Source organism: Pinus tabuliformis, chromosome 3_2 (genome assembly GCF_031772625.1).
Source record: "Pinus tabuliformis cultivar Carrire ecotype Pingquan chromosome 3_2, CPIR1, whole genome shotgun sequence".
NCBI classification, from domain to species: domain Eukaryota; kingdom Viridiplantae; phylum Streptophyta; class Pinopsida; order Pinales; family Pinaceae; genus Pinus; species Pinus tabuliformis.
This window is the reverse complement of record NC_142302.1, coordinates 1,235,038,893-1,235,056,462: the sequence shown is the minus strand read 5'-3', so window position 1 is coordinate 1,235,056,462 and position 17,570 is coordinate 1,235,038,893.

The following is a 17,570-nucleotide window of genomic DNA, read 5'->3' as shown; positions in this document are numbered from 1 at the left end:
CTCATGCACAACTATAGTCACAACTGACAGCTGTCTTGCCCTTTCACTCACCTCTAACACCTGTCTCCACTGAACTGTCCATGCACTGAGTTAACTGATGTATTCTTTAGTTGATTTATGAGTTAATAATTAGTGAATTAATTAATAATTAATTCACATCACTCATCACTAGTGTATTCTGCAGTTAGACTAAATACAACTAGTTCAACCAAGTCAAACTGAACACAACTCCATCAACTCCTCAATCAACTCCACCAAACTCAACCACTTGAGTTCTAACTGAAGTCCATAATGCAATAGCTCAATTGACCCATAAGAAAAGTGTATTTCCTTTTGGCAGCTGCATGTGCCACATCCGTAGCTCGAACTGAAGTGCTCCAAGACGATAAGATAATGTTTATAGTCCAAATATTATTAAGAGCTAATAATATTCAACTTTTCTATTTTTAGACTGGCAGTCTAAAAATAGACTCCGCCCATATGTCTAAAAATAGAAGTCCATCTATTTTTACCAACATGACCAATCATCCACAAATAGCATCCTACAACTCATATACCATGATCCATATGTCTAAAAATAGACTTTGCGCCAAAAATAGCCTGCGGGCCCACTTAGTGAAGGCGACTCCTTTCCACTAGGCTCCATCATCTTGTTGCATTTTCAACACTCCCTCTCAACAAGATATGGATTATCTGCAACCCCTATCCTGCCTCAGTGGTATTCGAATTTTCTCCTAGTGAGCGCCTTCGTCAAGATATCAACATCCTGATCCTTCATTGGAATGTATGAAAGTAACATGATTCTTCGCTGCACACAATCTCTGATATGATGGTACCTGATGTCAATGTGCTTAGATCTATCATGAAATACTGGATTAGCCAAGAGTTTAATGCAACTTTGGTTATCACAATAAATCACAGTAGGCTCCAAGTATGAACCAAACAACCCAACCAGGATCTTCCTCATCCATATAGCTGCACATGCAGCCAAACTTGCTGCCATATACTCAGCCTCTGCTGAACTGAGTGCCACGGATCTCTGCTTCCTGCTGTACCAAGAAACTGCTGTCAACCCGATATTGAAAATCCCTCCAGATGTGCTCTTTTTGTCCGTTGGGCTCCCTGCCCAATCTGCATCCGTGAAGCCACATAGCTTCACCTCATCCTCCTGTATGTACCACAATCCATATCCCAATGTGCCTTTGAGATAACGCAATACATGCTTGCCTGCCTTCTAGAAGATCTTGGTTGGCTTAACCATAGCTTGTGAAAGCTGGTTAACAGCATAGCATATATCGGGTCGTGTATTGACCAGATACATAAGCGACCCCACCAACTGTTGATAAACAGTGGCATCCACTACCTCTGCTGAAGTAGCATCCTCCTTCCTCCAACCTCTAGGAAGAGGAGTATCAACAGGCTTGCAGCCATGCATGTTGAACTTCTCTAGTATCTCCCGAGCATAATGACCCTGAGAAACAAATAGTCCATCGCTGCACTGCCAAATTTCCAATCCCAGGAAATAATGAAGGAGGCCCAAGTCCTTCATCTCAAACTCCCTAGCAAGATCATCCTTGCATGAAAGTATCAACAGCTCATCACCTGTCAAAATCAAATCATCTACATAAAGTACAATGATAAGCAACTTACCCTCCACCACAATCTGGTATAGGTTAGGATCCGCCTCACTCTTGGAGAATCCAAGTCCAGTGAAATAACTGTCTCTCCATGTGTACCAAGCACGTGGTGCTTGTTTCAACCCATACAGCGCTCTCTTGATCCTACACACATGCAAATCGCTCCTAAAGATCTCGAAACCTTCAGGCTGCTCTATGTACACCTCCTCCTCAATGACTCCATTGAGGAACGTAGTCTTCACATCCATCTGATGAATGTGCCACCCCATCTGCGCTGAGAGAGCAAGAATCGTCCGTATGGAAGAATACCTTGCAACAAGTGCAAAGGTCTCCTCATAATCGATCCCCTCTATCTGTGAAAAGCCTTGGGCAACAAATCTTGCCTTGTACTTCTCCACACTCCCATCAGTTGCCTGCTTTACTTTGTAGATCCATCTCTAACCCACCACTGATTTCCCCTCCGATCTTGGGACAATCTCCCATGCACTGTTTCTGACAATGGAATCATACTCTTCCACCATGGCATCTACCCATGTGGGATCCTGCACAGCTTCCTCAAAAGAGGATGGCTCAGTCACAACACATTTGCTCACAAGAGCCATGTATCCAGTGTACCGATCAGGTGATTGTCTCTATCTACGTTGAGCTGTAGGTGGTCCTACAACCTTCTCTACATCTTGAGCCAGTCACTCAGCTTCTGTAATGTGCTTTCGCCCTCTGATGGTTGGTGCTGCATGAATGGTCTCTTCCACTCCATGAACTTCATCCTGTGGTTGATCCACGTCCTGAAGCTCATCCTTAGGAACTAATAGCTCCTCATCTGCATGCAAGTGTGGCTCCCTCTCAAGCGAACACTTCATGGCTTTCTCCTCTTTTAATTTGATATCCCGTCGCATAACAGTCTTGTGACTGTCTGGAAAATACACATGATAGTTATGGGGCGTATTAGTGTACCCCACAAATATCGCAACCTCTGCGGTCAGCTCCAGCTTCTTCCTGGCATCCTTCGTCACATGCATGTAAATGTTAGAACAAAAAATCTTCAAATGAGAAATATCAGACCTCTTACCAGAATAAGCCTCCTCAGGTGTACTCATGCCAAGTATCTTGTGAGGACAACGGTTCTGCACATATATTGCAGTATTGCATGCTTCCGCCCACAAGTGAAGGGGTAGGCCCTGATCATGCAACATCGCCCGTGCAACACCCACGATCATTCTGTTCTTCCACTCAGCGACCCTGTTCTGCTGTGGGTTATGGGGAGCTATGAGCTCTCTTCGAATCCCTTCTGCGCTGCAGAAGTCCTTGAACTCGCCAGAGATGAATTCACCACCATTGTTGCTCCTAAAGCCTTCACCTTCTTCCCCAATTCCTTCTCGACCAGTGCTTTGAACTCACATAACTTTGAGTATGTCTCGCTATTCTTTTGCAGGAAGAAGATCCAACACTTTCGAGAGAAATCATCAACAAAGATCACATAGTACCTGTGCTTTGTTGTCGAAGCTACTAAGAAAGGTCCACACACGTCTATGTGAATTCTCTCAAGGATCATCGTGGCACAACTATCCTTCTCATGAAAGGTGGCTTTCACAAATTTTCCCAAAGTACACCCCTTGCACTGATCTGACTACGCAAGAGTGCCTTTAGGAAGCCCAGTAGTGATCCGGATTTAAGCAGGAACGCAATAGATTATAGAGATAACCATAGATACAGAGATGCGATAACCATGAAAACAGAGATGCAACAGAAATAATACTTCATTTCATTAATGGAGAATACTGAAATATGCTTACAAATATAAATAACCCAGCTAGGGCGATGGTAGCTTATCTCTGAGAAGAGATGTGTCGGCTACATGCCTCTGAACTATTTCGAACTGTGTTACAATGAGGCTCGAGGGCCTATTTATTGTTGAGAAACAATGGAAAACCCTTCACATTCCAAAACCTAACCCTAGAAGATGAAACACCAAATTGTGGGCCCCGTTTTTGGGTAAGTTGGTACATCAACTTCCCGGGGTCGCGAATTGGTCGTACTATCTCCGTTTGACGCGCATGATAGCCCGTTGGAAAGATCTCTCCGAGGACTACGACGGAAAAGACAATTTTTAGTCAAAAAAATCGTTGGCGGTGGATTTCCCAAAAAACGTCATTTAGGGCCTCAAAACGACTCCGGAAGTTTAGGACCCGAAAAACTGCTAAAAATAGTAAACTGTGCTATAATTAAGGAAACAGAAAAACTCAAAGAGACAGTTGTGGGGGCCCAAATGGGATAGGTGGGTGGCCACCAACATCCACCTGGATCATTCCTCCCCCCTTAGGAAGCAATGGTCCCCATTGTGTTGAGTTCCTCCTTGAGATGAGGAAGCTTCTGCTGAGCTGGGTCTCTGGTGAGCTGTTCTGCAATCTCTGATGTGTCCAGAAATGGTGGGGAGCATGGTCAGTGACGGTCCACATTGAACACTCTGTGCAAGCGAAGGAATGGAGGAATGCTGTGCTTCAAAGCATTGTTTCCCGTAGCCTTGTTATTGGTGTAAGGACCATGTCGAAGTGGTCGGAGTTTCTGATGGGTTCTGGTAAGGCGCTCCCTCTGCAAATGTAACCAAACTTTGTCTCCCACCTGAAACTTGTGTGGTACCCCTCCGGGTAAGGAGAAGTTGTTCCTGTGTTCTGTCACGACTGTATCCCTCTGTTGCTACTGTTGTGTGGAGGAACCCTTTGCGGGGGTCATGGATATAGCAACGATCTTCCCCTTACTTTGGGACCGAACCAGACAGAAAATAAATTTCCTAGTCTGTGAGATGAGCTTGCTGCCTTTCTTAGCAGTGATCAAAGAGGTGGCGGTAGGTGGGGCTACCTCCGGTATCCTGTATAATGAATTATCCAAAGAAATGATGACAGCGCGAGGCCTTGACTCATACACAGCATGTCGCCTCCACAAGTATGGCTGGCCTAATAGTACATCACAAACATCCAGAGGTGTAACATCACACAATACCTCGTCTGTGAAGGGCTTGATGCTGTAGGGAAGGCGGCACTGCTGGCGAACTTTGAGATCTCGTCCTTCGTGAAGCCAACCGATACTGTACGGCTGTGGGTGTGGTGTAGTTGGTAGGCCCAACCGCTTCACGACCTCTGTTGAAATGAGGTTCTTTTGGCTGCCACTGTCGACAATGAATTGCAGCGGCGAACCCTTCACCCACATCTGTGAGTGGAAAAGACGTTCCCCCTCCTCTAGATCTTCGGGCTCATTTTTTTGGATCTTGGTAGTAGCAACAGTGGCGCTGGGATCCGCATCAATGATCTGCTTCCCTTTCTCATTCCCCTTGTCGGGTTCTGACTCAGAGTCGGAACACGCATCTGATTCAGAAGCCTTCAACTCGGCCACCAGCGACTGCTTGGTCCGACACTCACTTGTGTTATGAGTGGGACTCTTGTGAAACTCACACCACTTTCCTGTGTCCTTCTTCGGCTTCGTGGTGTTGTTATTTTCTTGCGGCTTCGACGGGTTGTCTTGGGTCACCCCGCCTTGGCTTTGTCCTTTGGGCTTTGGATTGACAGATCCAAAGTCTCGCTTCTTCTGTTTGAACTTTTGCTCGATTTTGACAGCGTATCGGTATGCTGTGCTGAGTGAGGAGATGTTCAAGAACTCCATCTCTTCCTGGATGTATCTGTGTAGGCAGCCGCGGTATTTGAGTACCAGATGCAGCTCAGAATCTTTGATACCCAATTGTGTGCGAAGGGTATGAAAAATGTTTGTGAACTCCGGCACATCTTGGTCTCGTCCCTGCCGCAGTGTGGTCCATTTGATGTATTTGTCCTCATAGCTTTTGACAGGGTAGTACTACTCCTTGATGGCATCCCGGAAGTCATTCCAAGTGGGGGCGGCTGAAAACAGTGAGCCTATACTTTCACCCTTCTGCTCGCAGTATGTTTCCCACCAGTCCTTGACGTGGGGGGCTGCTTTGAGAAGAGCGAAAACAATCTTTTCCCGACTTGAAAATTCATGAACAGAAAAATACCCATCGAGCAGATTTAACCATTTATCTATGGCATCTGCATCTATTTGACCCTCGAAGATGGGGATTTCAAAATTAACTTGTACCTTAAACGGTGTGGCGTTTCCAGAGTAGCTGTTGGAAGCCGATGCGTCGCCTCTGGGTAGCTGCTGAAGGATCTGCGCAAAGCTATCCATCATCGCGTTCCTTTGTCGCTCGAGGGCTTCTTCGAGCAAGATTCTGATAGGATCTCCTGCCCCCTCGTCTTTCTTCTCATCCGCCATGGGAGGTCGTCGAGATTTGTGAGGCTGGTCTTGCAAAGGTTCAACCAATTCAAGCCCTAACTCCTTATATCCCAACCTCGTTGGGGACATGCAAAGAAAAACAGAGAAAAAGCAGACTGCTCTGATACCACTGATCCGGATTTAAGCAAGAACGCAATAGATTACAGAGATAACCATAAATACAGAGATGCGATAACCATGAAAACAGAGATGCAACAGAAATAATACTTCATTTCATTAATGGAGAATATTGAAATATGCTTACAAATAGAAATAACCCAGCTAGGGCAATGGTAGCTTATCTCCGAGAAGAGATGTGTCGGCTACATGCCTCTGAACTATTTCGAACTGTGTTACAATGAGGCTTGAGGGCCTATTTATTGTTGAGAAACAATGGAAAACCCTTCACATTCCAAAACCTAACCCTAGAAGATGAAATGCCAAATTGTGGGCCCCGTTTTTGGGTAAGTTGGTACATCAACTTCCCGGGGTCGCGAATTGGTCGTACTATCTCCGTTTGACGCGCATGATAGCCCGTTGGAAAGATCTCTCCGAGGACTACGACGGAAAAGACGATTTTTAGTTAAAAAAATTGTTGGCGGTGGATTTCCCAAAAAACGTCATTTAGGGCCTCAAAACGACTCCGGAAGTTTAGGACCCGAAAAACTGCTAAAAATAGTAAACTGTGCTATAATTAAGGAAACAGAAAAACTGAAAGAGACAGTTGTGGGGGCCCAAATGGGATAGGTGGGTGGCCACCAACATCCACCTGGATCAAGTAGTAATCTGTTGCAGTATCTTCAAGGCTCCATGGTGAAGGTGGCCCAATCTCCTGTGCCACAGCTCGCCATCATCCCGGCTCACCAATCCTTCTGCCTTCCATGCCATTGCTGCACAACCATCTACATGCAATTGATAAAGGTTCCTGACTCGAACCCCTATCTTCGAGGTTTCTCCAGTTGTCTTACTGTGCAGGAAAGCCTTTGCCTCGCTGAAAACAACATCATATCCCTTGTCTTCTAACATCGCCACAGAGATAAGATTCTTCTTCAATCCTGGAACATGCATCACTTCCTTCAATACGAAGGGTTTACCAGACTCCCTCTCAAAGGAAATGGTACCAATACCGGTCACACTGTATCTACCATCGTCGCCCATCTTGATGTGCACTCCAAGATCTTTCTCCTCCAGATCAGAAAACAAATCTCGATCTCCTGTCATGTGAAAAGATACACCACTGTCCAAGAACCATACCGATCCCATCACAATTGATACCAAGCATGCGATCAACGAAAAATCCAGCTCAAATTGTGAGGCTAAGGCCTCTCCCGCTGCAGATCCAGCAGCTTGCTTATTTTTCTTCTTCTGTGGACAATTTGTGGCATAATGTCCGTGCTGGTGACAGTGAAAGCACTTCACCTTGGAAATGTCTTGATTCTTGCCTTTCACATCGGAATGAGAAGCTTTCTTGTTCTTCCCCTTCTTTTCTTTGGCAGCCAAAGCGCAATTTTCTTCATCAGGTGCCTTTGATGAAGATTCGTCCCTGGTATTCCGCCTGATCTCCTCTTGCACAAGATCTGACCAAAGTCTCTCCCATCCTGGCAATTTCTCACGACCATTGACAGAGTCCTGATAGGAATTGTTACACAGTAATTTATCACTGCCTTCCTGTCAGTCACCCTGCTGTGTCCAGAAGTCACAATCACTAAGTGTTTGATCCCTGAACTGGCTTAAAAACCCATTTTTCCAAAGTTTTGTGCATCAGCGCGTCTGTTCCTAAAATAACCGCGATGACCAGCGCCTCACAGTGTATTTCGTGCGCTGCCATCGCGGAAGAACATCACTTTTCCGCGATGACGCACAGCGCGGCTTTCCCGTGTTCTTCCGCGCTGACATGACTTGTTCAGTTATTGTTATGTGCTGACAGCGCGGCAGTCTCCATATAATCCGCGCTGATCCAGTTTGGGCGAATTTGTTCAAACAACCAGCCTTCCAGATCTCTCCAGGCTTGGTTGTTAGCTTTGTGAATATCGACTCCCTTCTATGGCATGTCTGTTCGACCCTTTGCAACTACTCCCCTTGAAGATAAGCTCATCCTTCCACCTTTTTAGGAGACTCCTTCTCCTATATAAACTTCCACCATTACCATGAGCAGCTAGTTAGAGACTAGTTGGAACAAGCTAGACTTAGCTTGGATTGTACAGAGCTTGTAGTGCTCATATTGCTGCTATAGGTTTGGTGTGTTAGGAGTGGAAGTGATTGATTGCTTTGGGAAGTTTGTTTGTGACATTTGTGTGAGAGAGAGAGAGTTGTTTGTCTTGGGAGAACCATCCTCAAAGGTGAATGCTTGAGATACATGCTGACTGATCCCTCCTGAGAAGTTTATCGACGTCAGAACATTTGGTTGTACTCTTCTCTATTCTGATTAATAATAGATGACTGCTATTATTGTTCCATTCTCGTTTGTTTATGCAATGGATAAATGTGAATTATGTCTTTTCTGACTGGCATATAGTTACTTTTACTAGATTTCACGCTTGCGTTTGCCTTCTCTTCGTGTGTGCAGGTGTCCGTTCGCGGGGATCGCGGAGGACTGTGACCAGCCGAAGCGAAGAGGCGAAGGAGACATCTCTTCGTCCAACGACAGCGCAGGAATCCAAGTAGGTGCTCTTTACTTCTTGTTTAATTGTAACTAGGAACATGCGTGGCAGCATTGTGTGATTGTTGCTAGACCCCTATTGGGCTAGTAGGGATCGCCTCTATCCGTAGAGGGGATTTACCTTCCCAAAAATTTGGCAATTGTTGGGAAGGTAAATCCCCTCTACGGATAGAGGCGATCCCTACTAGCCCAATAGGGGTCTAGCAACAATCACACAATGCTGCCACGCATGTTCCTAGTTACAATTAAACAAGAAGTAAAGAGCACCTACTTGGATTCCTGCGCTGTCGTTGGACGAAGAGATGTCTCCTTCGCCTCTTCGCTTCGGCTGGTCACAGTCCTCCGCGATCCCCGCGAACGGACACCTGCACACACGAAGAGAAGGCAAACGCAAGCGTGAAATCTAGTAAAAGTAACTATATGCCAGTCAGAAAAGACATAATTCACATTTATCCATTGCATAAACAAACGAGAATGGAACAATAATAGCAGTCATCTATTATTAATCAGAATAGAGAAGAGTACAACCAAATGTTCTGACGTCGATAAACTTCTCAGGAGGGATCAGTCAGCATGTATCTCAAGCATTCACCTTTGAGGATGGTTCTCCCAAGACAAACAACTCTCTCTCTCTCACACAAATGTCACAAACAAACTTCCCAAAGCAATCAATCACTTCCACTCCTAACACACCAAACCTATAGCAGCAATCTGAGCACTACAAGCTCTGTACAATCCAAGCTAAGTCTAGCTTGTTCCAACTAGTCTCTAACTAGCTGCTCATGGTAATGGTGGAAGTTTATATAGGAGAAGGAGTCTCCTAAAAAGGTGGAAGGATGAGCTTATCTTCAAGGGGAGTAGTTGCAAAGGGTCGAACAGACATGCCATAGAAGGGAGTCGATATTCACAAAGCTAACAACCAAGCCTGGAGAGATCTGGAAGGCTGGTTGTTTGAACAAATTCGCCCAAACTGGATCAGCGCGGATTATATGGAGACTGCCGCGCTGTCAGCACATAACAATAACTGAACAAGTCATGTCAGCGCGGAAGAACACGGGAAAGCCGCGTTGTGCGTCATCGCGGAAAAGTGATGTTCTTCCGCGATGGCAGCGCACGAAATACACTGTGAGGCGCTGGTCATCGCGGTTATTTTAGGAACAGACGCGCTGATGCACAAAACTTTGGAAAAATGGGTTTTTAAGCCAGTTCAGGGATCAAACACTTAGTGATTGTGACTTCTGGACACAGCAGGGTGACTGACAGGAAGGCAGTGATAAATTACTGTGTAACAGATGCCCCCTAAAGCATGAAGACCGAGAGAGTGGGAGGGGTGAAATGCTTTACAACACACGCCGAACTGGAATACCGCCAGGAAGTACCGAAAAATCTTTGACAATCATATACATGCAGTCTAGGCATGGGCGCAGCCATCCAAAAGACATGCGAGACTGGTCTATGGTATGGACGCAGCCACCCAGCTAAAGAGACCATAATAATGACAAGGTATGGTCGCAACCATCCATGAAGACTCAGGTATGGGCGCAGCCATCCATCAATGAGTCATGTAATGATTATCCACAAAATCGCAACCTGGACCACAGTGAGCAAGGATCCAGGGTCTTGCGCTCCATCTCGACCCGAACAGAGTACAAGTCCACACATGTGAATACAGGGGTTGGAGTCGAACATGCATGAACATCGTCTGATTACCGGCCAATGATGAGAACCGTTAACAGACGCGAGAGGTACCACCAATAATGACAATGGCCCTCAAGGTACTATAGGTACAATCTGTGGCGTGTGAATCAATGAGCTGGTGTCGAACACCCACGGAATCATTCGATCATAGGTCAATGATGTAAACCTTGCGTCGAACACGAGGAACCTGCCATTGAGGCATGCAGGCTCCAAGGCACCCGGAAGGAGTCTCTAAGTCACTTTCTCGGATAATGAGTTGAAGTCGACGAGAAGTGGCCTTGATCGAAGGTGGGCCATGATGATTCCCACATCATCGACATGAGACAGAGGTATAATAATTTGTGATGAGATAGCGAACGAGGTTGCATTGTGGCAGAGGACAACTTCTCTTGAACATATAACGGCACTGTAACGGATTTGGCAGTACTTGACATCAAATGAGCAGCGGATAGGATGATGATGGCAATGAACAGATGAGAGGTCAAATAGGATATCCCAAACCCATGGAGGCTAGTGAAAACGAGATGAGATGACCCCACCCAGACACGAAACAGCGGAGTGCCATGTTCAAGAGTGACGTACTGCCGAGACGATTGTAATCAAAGTTCCATTTTCCCCACCTTTGCAGGCAGGTACCCCGATTATTTTTGGATGACAAGCTTGACGGGGGTAACATATGCTTGATGTGTGTCATGTTGACAATATCCGATGTCATTGAGTGTTTAACGAGCCTGACAAAGGAAAAACTCGGCTTCTTTTCTTGTTTCGAGAGTCTGAAAAGAATGCGGAAAAGGAGACTCCAGGGGGGTCCTTTTTCGTACAGTTGTGTCTCTCGAGCCCGAAAAAGTATAAAACTGTGCTCGAAAGAACCGCCCGGTCATTACAACCGAGGAGTACTTTTCATGAATAGTGTCTCCGACCGGAAAAAGTAAAAAAGTGGTCGAAGACACGTCGTTTTAGAGCCAATATCGAGTGCGAAATGACAAACACCCGGCGATCTTTTTGGTTTAACGGTCGGAAAAAGAGCTTAAAAGGCGACCGCCTCTCATTTCTTTAACGAGTCGAGAGGGGGACTCGGCAATCTTTTCATCTTTAAACGGTCAGAAAAGAGCTTAAAGCAGACCTCCATTTTTATTCTCTTTAACGAGTCAAAAAGGGAAAAATACTCGGCAATCTTTTCACATTTTACGAGTCAGAAAAGAGCTTAAAGGTGACTCGTCCTAGAGGAACGAGTGGTATAAAGGGTAGCAACTGGTTCCGGTAATGGTGGAACTGCTCAAAACATGTAATGGTCAAGAGGCTGGCTAATAAAACCACTCATCGCTGCGGTTCCTCAGGAAAGGATAAACAACCAAGTGAAAGCATATGATCGGCCAAAGAGATGGTGGCGATGGAATGAAAACAACCAAGGCTCATCTAGCAAAATCCAATGGATAAAAATGGCAATCACGAGATGTAAATCGGGTATGGGTTCATTTTTACACAAGCTTGAACCATGGAGAACTCTGCTTGGATTATGTTTCATGTTTACACAAGCTTGAAACGAAAAACTATGCTTGTTATAAGTTTGCATGCCCCCCAGCATAATAATGAAAATCGAGGTACATGCCCCCCAAGCTTCATTGCATTCAACAAAGTGGATGGAATGAAGGTTCACTCTCGAGATCTATGAAAGACTCGACTTGTATTTTACGAGATCTTAATCAAAAGACTCGATCTGGAAAGGGAGGTGTTTCATTTTTTAATGAGGTTGACACAGTAAAAGAACTATCCTCATAACCCGTGTTTCATTTTTTAACGAGCTTGACACAAGATCAGGAACTATGCTCCGACACCTAGTTTCATTTTTTTAAGGAGCTTGACACAGGAAAGCGAACTATGCTCCGACCAGACCTAGTTTCATTTTTTAAGGAGCTTGACACCGGAAAAGAACTATGCTCCATCCAGACCTCATCATAATGAACGGAAAGTGGAGGCCCCCAAGAAAGTGGCTCCGGAGGGAAGGCCGACATCTTGGAAATCAGGACCTAATGCCCCCAGGACACTATGCACGATGGTGTCATCACTGGGTACGGGCACGGGGTAGGTGGCCACGTAGTTGATTTGCGGCGAGGCAGATGCAACTTGTGGATGAAAACCGGGAGGGAAGGACGAGTGCGCCGGAGGGGCTTGTGGACGAACGAACGATAATTGATCGAACGTCACGATTCTTCCATCGTGTGGAAAACAAAGCACACAGAAAAGTGAAGAAACAAGGGCTCCCATGGCATACACATAATCACGACCAAGGAGAAGACTGAAGTCTAAAGAACCTTGGGTAACTGAGATGTCTATATAGACAGTCTTGCCCCCCAAAGTAATAGGAAACTTTGGAAGGATCCCTAATGGCTGACTCGTTCCTCCGTCAAACGCGGTGAGATGTGGTGCGACAGGTACAAGCGATGGGGAACCCAAAGCTCGCCAAGTAGTAACGGGCATAAGACTAACCGATGCTCCTTCGTCTAACACAGTGCCAGGCAGCGCCTTATTGCAAGCATAGGCGGTGACCCAGAAAGGCACGTGGGATGGAAGGGGAGGGGTAGTCAAACGACTCCAATCAAAGGAAATGACCGAACTACTTGGTGGGGGAACCATATGGTTGCCCCCCTGCTCGGAAAGAACCGAATCTAAATTCTCCGGAGAGGTTTCAGGAGAACCTTTATCAAGCTCAGGAGAATCTGAGGAGACGAGAAGAACATGAGAATTTTGCTCTTCCGAAACAGAGTGCTTGAGAGGAGGTGAACTCGAATCAACACTCTTTCCGACCAACGGCGGGTCTGGAACAGACTGGGAACATCCAGGTTCGGGAAGAGGGGCTTGGACAAAAGAGGAATCTGAAACAATCTCTTTGTCAACAAGGGCGCGATCTACAGTTGTAGAAAGACGTTGATAACCGGCGGGAAATGGATTCGGAGGAGCAGCAAGACTTTCCAACACAGCAGAGGCTTTATCCATGAGTGGACAAAGGTGAAGGGGATGTTTGCCTTCACAAAGTCGACAGGGGATTCGAAACTTCCCTTTCTCCTTACCATTCCTAGCTGATGAGGTAGCATCGCCATGATCATCAGTGGACGATGGAGGGCGGGCCAAATCGTGAGACCAAACTTCTAATACCCTGGGAATGCCAGGGCAATCACGAAGGAGATGGTCCTCCTTGCATAATCGACAAGGAAACTTGACCTTCCGCGGAGGAGCAGAAGGTGACCCGACTTCAGGTGTACTGGAGTGGATAGCTGGACTTGAGAGGGGGACTGTGTGTGTAGGCTCTCCCTTAGGGGACTTCTTCTTCTTGGTCTTCCTCTTCTTCTTCTTAGCCACCTGGTTACTCCCATCGAGAATTTCACCAGGCGAAGTACAAGAGGATGACGTAGAAGTAGGCGTCGAAGGGGAGAGATCCACCTTAGGATCAACATGATGTTGTTCAGGTGGAGGGACTGATGGACTAACAGCCGATACGGTAGGGACCAAAGAGGTTGAAAACAACCACACAGGCAACCCGACAGTTAACCCTGGTAGGGACAACGTCGCCATGTACGGAGCACCAACATTCCCAAGAGGAGGGAATTGTCCTGGATTCCCATCAGAGGGGGAACCTGGGTTAGTGAATCCCGGAAAAGTTGCCATAGCAGACGAAAACGAAACCTACTCAAGCTAACGCACACAAGACCTAACTGGGTGATGTTATCGTGGCCAAATTAATTTTAAGACGCAAGGACCAAACTTGACCTTTTCATATTTCAGGAGTCGAGAAAAGGACAAAGATGACTCCAGTCTCCTTCGAATGTTTAATGAGCACGAAGTGACAAGACGCTCACAGGCACCTTTTCGTTTAAGGAGTCCGAAAAGGATCAAAAGCGACTGCTCTGGAACTCTAGGTAGAGGGTGTGCCAAACTCTTCGCAAAACCACAGAATACTTTTTAGGGTACGGGTGGTCAATCTTCGTGAATGCTGTGTTCACTGCATTGCGAATTGTAGGGCGGCCGACTCGGCTTCCTATGGATAAAGGATAAAAGCCTAGTGGGGTCTCCCTATATACTCGACGGTACGTGGGAGCGCAGTCCGTATTAGACCACTATCGAGTCACAGAAGGAGGAATCACCCAACCTAATGTGAAACAACAGTGACTATGTTTTAAGACGCCGGAACACGTCTCTAACCTAGACCTCTAAATATTTGCGTTTAGTTCCAATGCGTTTTTAGATTCATTTGGTTCATTTTATAGTTGATCTTGAGATTAAGTTTCGATTTCAAGCTCTATCGTATGTTCGCTCACAATTACTTAGATGCAATCTATATGCAAAAGAATTTCGTTTCGTTCGATGAATTCTAGTTACGAGAGAGCAAAGAATTTTTTAAACAAAACGAATACAAACAAACAAGCAGCTAAATGCAACTAAAGCGAGGAAAGGAAACTTTTCTTTTGAAAATGCAAATCAATGAAATGTTCTTTTCCTTTTCGAATTTTAAAGCAAGCTACTAATTCGTTTTCTTTTTAGTGACATAAAACACCTAAAGGAATTTGGAGGAACCTGAACACCAAGTAAACTACTTAATGAGAGCACACAAAGTTCCCAAAAACACTCAACCGAAGTCTCGAAATCAAAAGGAAACGAGGCAATGCACGAGCTATGTGATCTAAGCTCTGCAAAACAAGCAAGGATCGCAAGCAAGGAGGAAGCGAAAAAGACCACTTGGAAGCACAATCCAATACACTCTGACAATCACTGAAGAAATGCGAAAACGAGTCTAGAACGAGCTGGTCAATCAAGCAAACAGGGATCCTCACGGGAGGCTTGACACACACACGGCCACTAGATGTCCTAGGGTTCAGAGTGCAAAATCAATAGAGAAAAGCAAACATCCGACGGACCAGAGTCGCAACCAGTCAATTAGAGACCCAAACACAATCCAGTAATTGCAAAAGTAAGGATGAAAACACGAACCAAGCAGCTAGAAGGGAAGTTGTTTGCAAACTTAAAACCAAGCAAAACGAAACCCTATGGAGTTGAGCTCCGTAATCAAACAGTTCAAAGTTCAGAGAGTGAAAAACAAGTCATCAGACAAGCGGGGAGAAGAAGGGAAAGTCACAGCAAGAGGTTCAGGAGGTCAATTTGGACAAAAAATGAGTTTTTCAGGCTCAACGCGGGTAGCCTTCAGCAACTTGGCGCTGACAGGGGGAGGCCTTCAGCAACTTTGCGACGTCAGCGCGGAAAGTCAGGGAAAAAGCGCGCTGCCCTAGGACAAACGAGGTCAGCGCGGATATTAGGCACACAGACGCGATGACCAAAATCGCAAAGAAGAGGGGGCGCGATGTCAGCGCGGAAGAACACGAATAAAGCGCGCTGCCCTTGAAAACGAGGTCAGCGCGGCTGTTAGACGTACAGGCGCGATGAAGAGAAAACCAAAGAACAGAGTCGCGATGTCAGCGCGACTGTTCCGAAATAAAACGCGCTGGGAGTAAAAAACAAGGAAAGCCAAAATAAAAACTTCCCAAACCAAAGGCAGGAGCTTTTTAATAATAAAGACGCTTTCCAGAAACACCCAGAAAGTTCATAAGCAATAAAGACAATCCCAAAAACCCAAAAAGAGATCAATCAAAGCCAAACACAAAAGTGGACTCAAGAGACAAAAAGGCTGGTCCCCAGCGGAGTCGCCAAATTGTTGGGAAGGTAAATCCCCTCTACGGATAGAGGCGATCCCTACTAGCCCAATAGGGGTCTAGCAACAATCACACAATGCTGCCACGCATGTTCCTAGTTACAATTAAACAAGAAGTAAAGAGCACCTACTTGGATTCCTGCGCTGTCGTTGGACGAAGAGATGTCTCCTTCGCCTCTTCGCTTCGGCTGGTCACAGTCCTCCGCGATCCCCGCGAACGGACACCTGCACACACGAAGAGAAGGCAAACGCAAGCGTGAAATCTAGTAAAAGTAACTATATGCCAGTCAGAAAAGACATAATTCACATTTATCCATTGCATAAACAAACGAGAATGGAACAATAATAGCAGTCATCTATTATTAATCAGAATAGAGAAGAGTACAACCAAATGTTCTGACGTCGATAAACTTCTCAGGAGGGATCAGTCAGCATGTATCTCAAGCATTCACCTTTGAGGATGGTTCTCCCAAGACAAACAACTCTCTCTCTCTCACACAAATGTCACAAACAAACTTCCCAAAGCAATCAATCACTTCCACTCCTAACACACCAAACCTATAGCAGCAATCTGAGCACTACAAGCTCTGTACAATCCAAGCTAAGTCTAGCTTGTTCCAACTAGTCTCTAACTAGCTGCTCATGGTAATGGTGGAAGTTTATATAGGAGAAGGAGTCTCCTAAAAAGGTGGAAGGATGAGCTTATCTTCAAGGGGAGTAGTTGCAAAGGGTCGAACAGACATGCCATAGAAGGGAGTCGATATTCACAAAGCTAACAACCAAGCCTGGAGAGATCTGGAAGGCTGGTTGTTTGAACAAATTCGCCCAAACTGGATCAGCGCGGATTATATGGAGACTGCCGCGCTGTCAGCACATAACAATAACTGAACAAGTCATGTCAGCGCGGAAGAACACGGGAAAGCCGCGCTGTGCGTCATCGCGGAAAAGTGATGTTCTTCCGCGATGGCAGCGCACGAAATACACTGTGAGGCGCTGGTCATCGCGGTTATTTTAGGAACAGACGCGCTGATGCACAAAACTTTGGAAAAATGGGTTTTTAAGCCAGTTCAGGGATCAAACACTTAGTGATTGTGACTTCTGGACACAGCAGGGTGACTGACAGGAAGGCAGTGATAAATTACTGTGTAACAGGAATGCCAAATCTTCGGAAGACCAAGTAGAGCCAAGATCACCAAGTCCTCATCATCGACAGTCACCCCCACACTTCCCAGCTCATCCCGGCATTGAGTGAACTTCGTGAGATACTTGGGCATACTATCTCCTTTCTCACACTTAATGTTTCTGAGTTTATCCTTGAGCGCCAACTTCCCTCTGGTTGCTCTTTATTTGGAATAAATATGTCAATGCTTTCCACACCAAATATGGAGAAGCCTTTCCATGTAGGCTAGACACAATGTGATCCTTCACGCCCTCCAACAGAATCCTTCGACACTTTGCTGTCTTCTTTTGCCAAGCCTCAACTTGAGCAGTATCAGTAGGCTTTGGGACCTCAACCTCTATGAACTCCTTCAGCCCATTGTCATCTAACACCACCTCCATCCTGTCTTTCCATGCAATATAATTCGAGCTGCCTTCA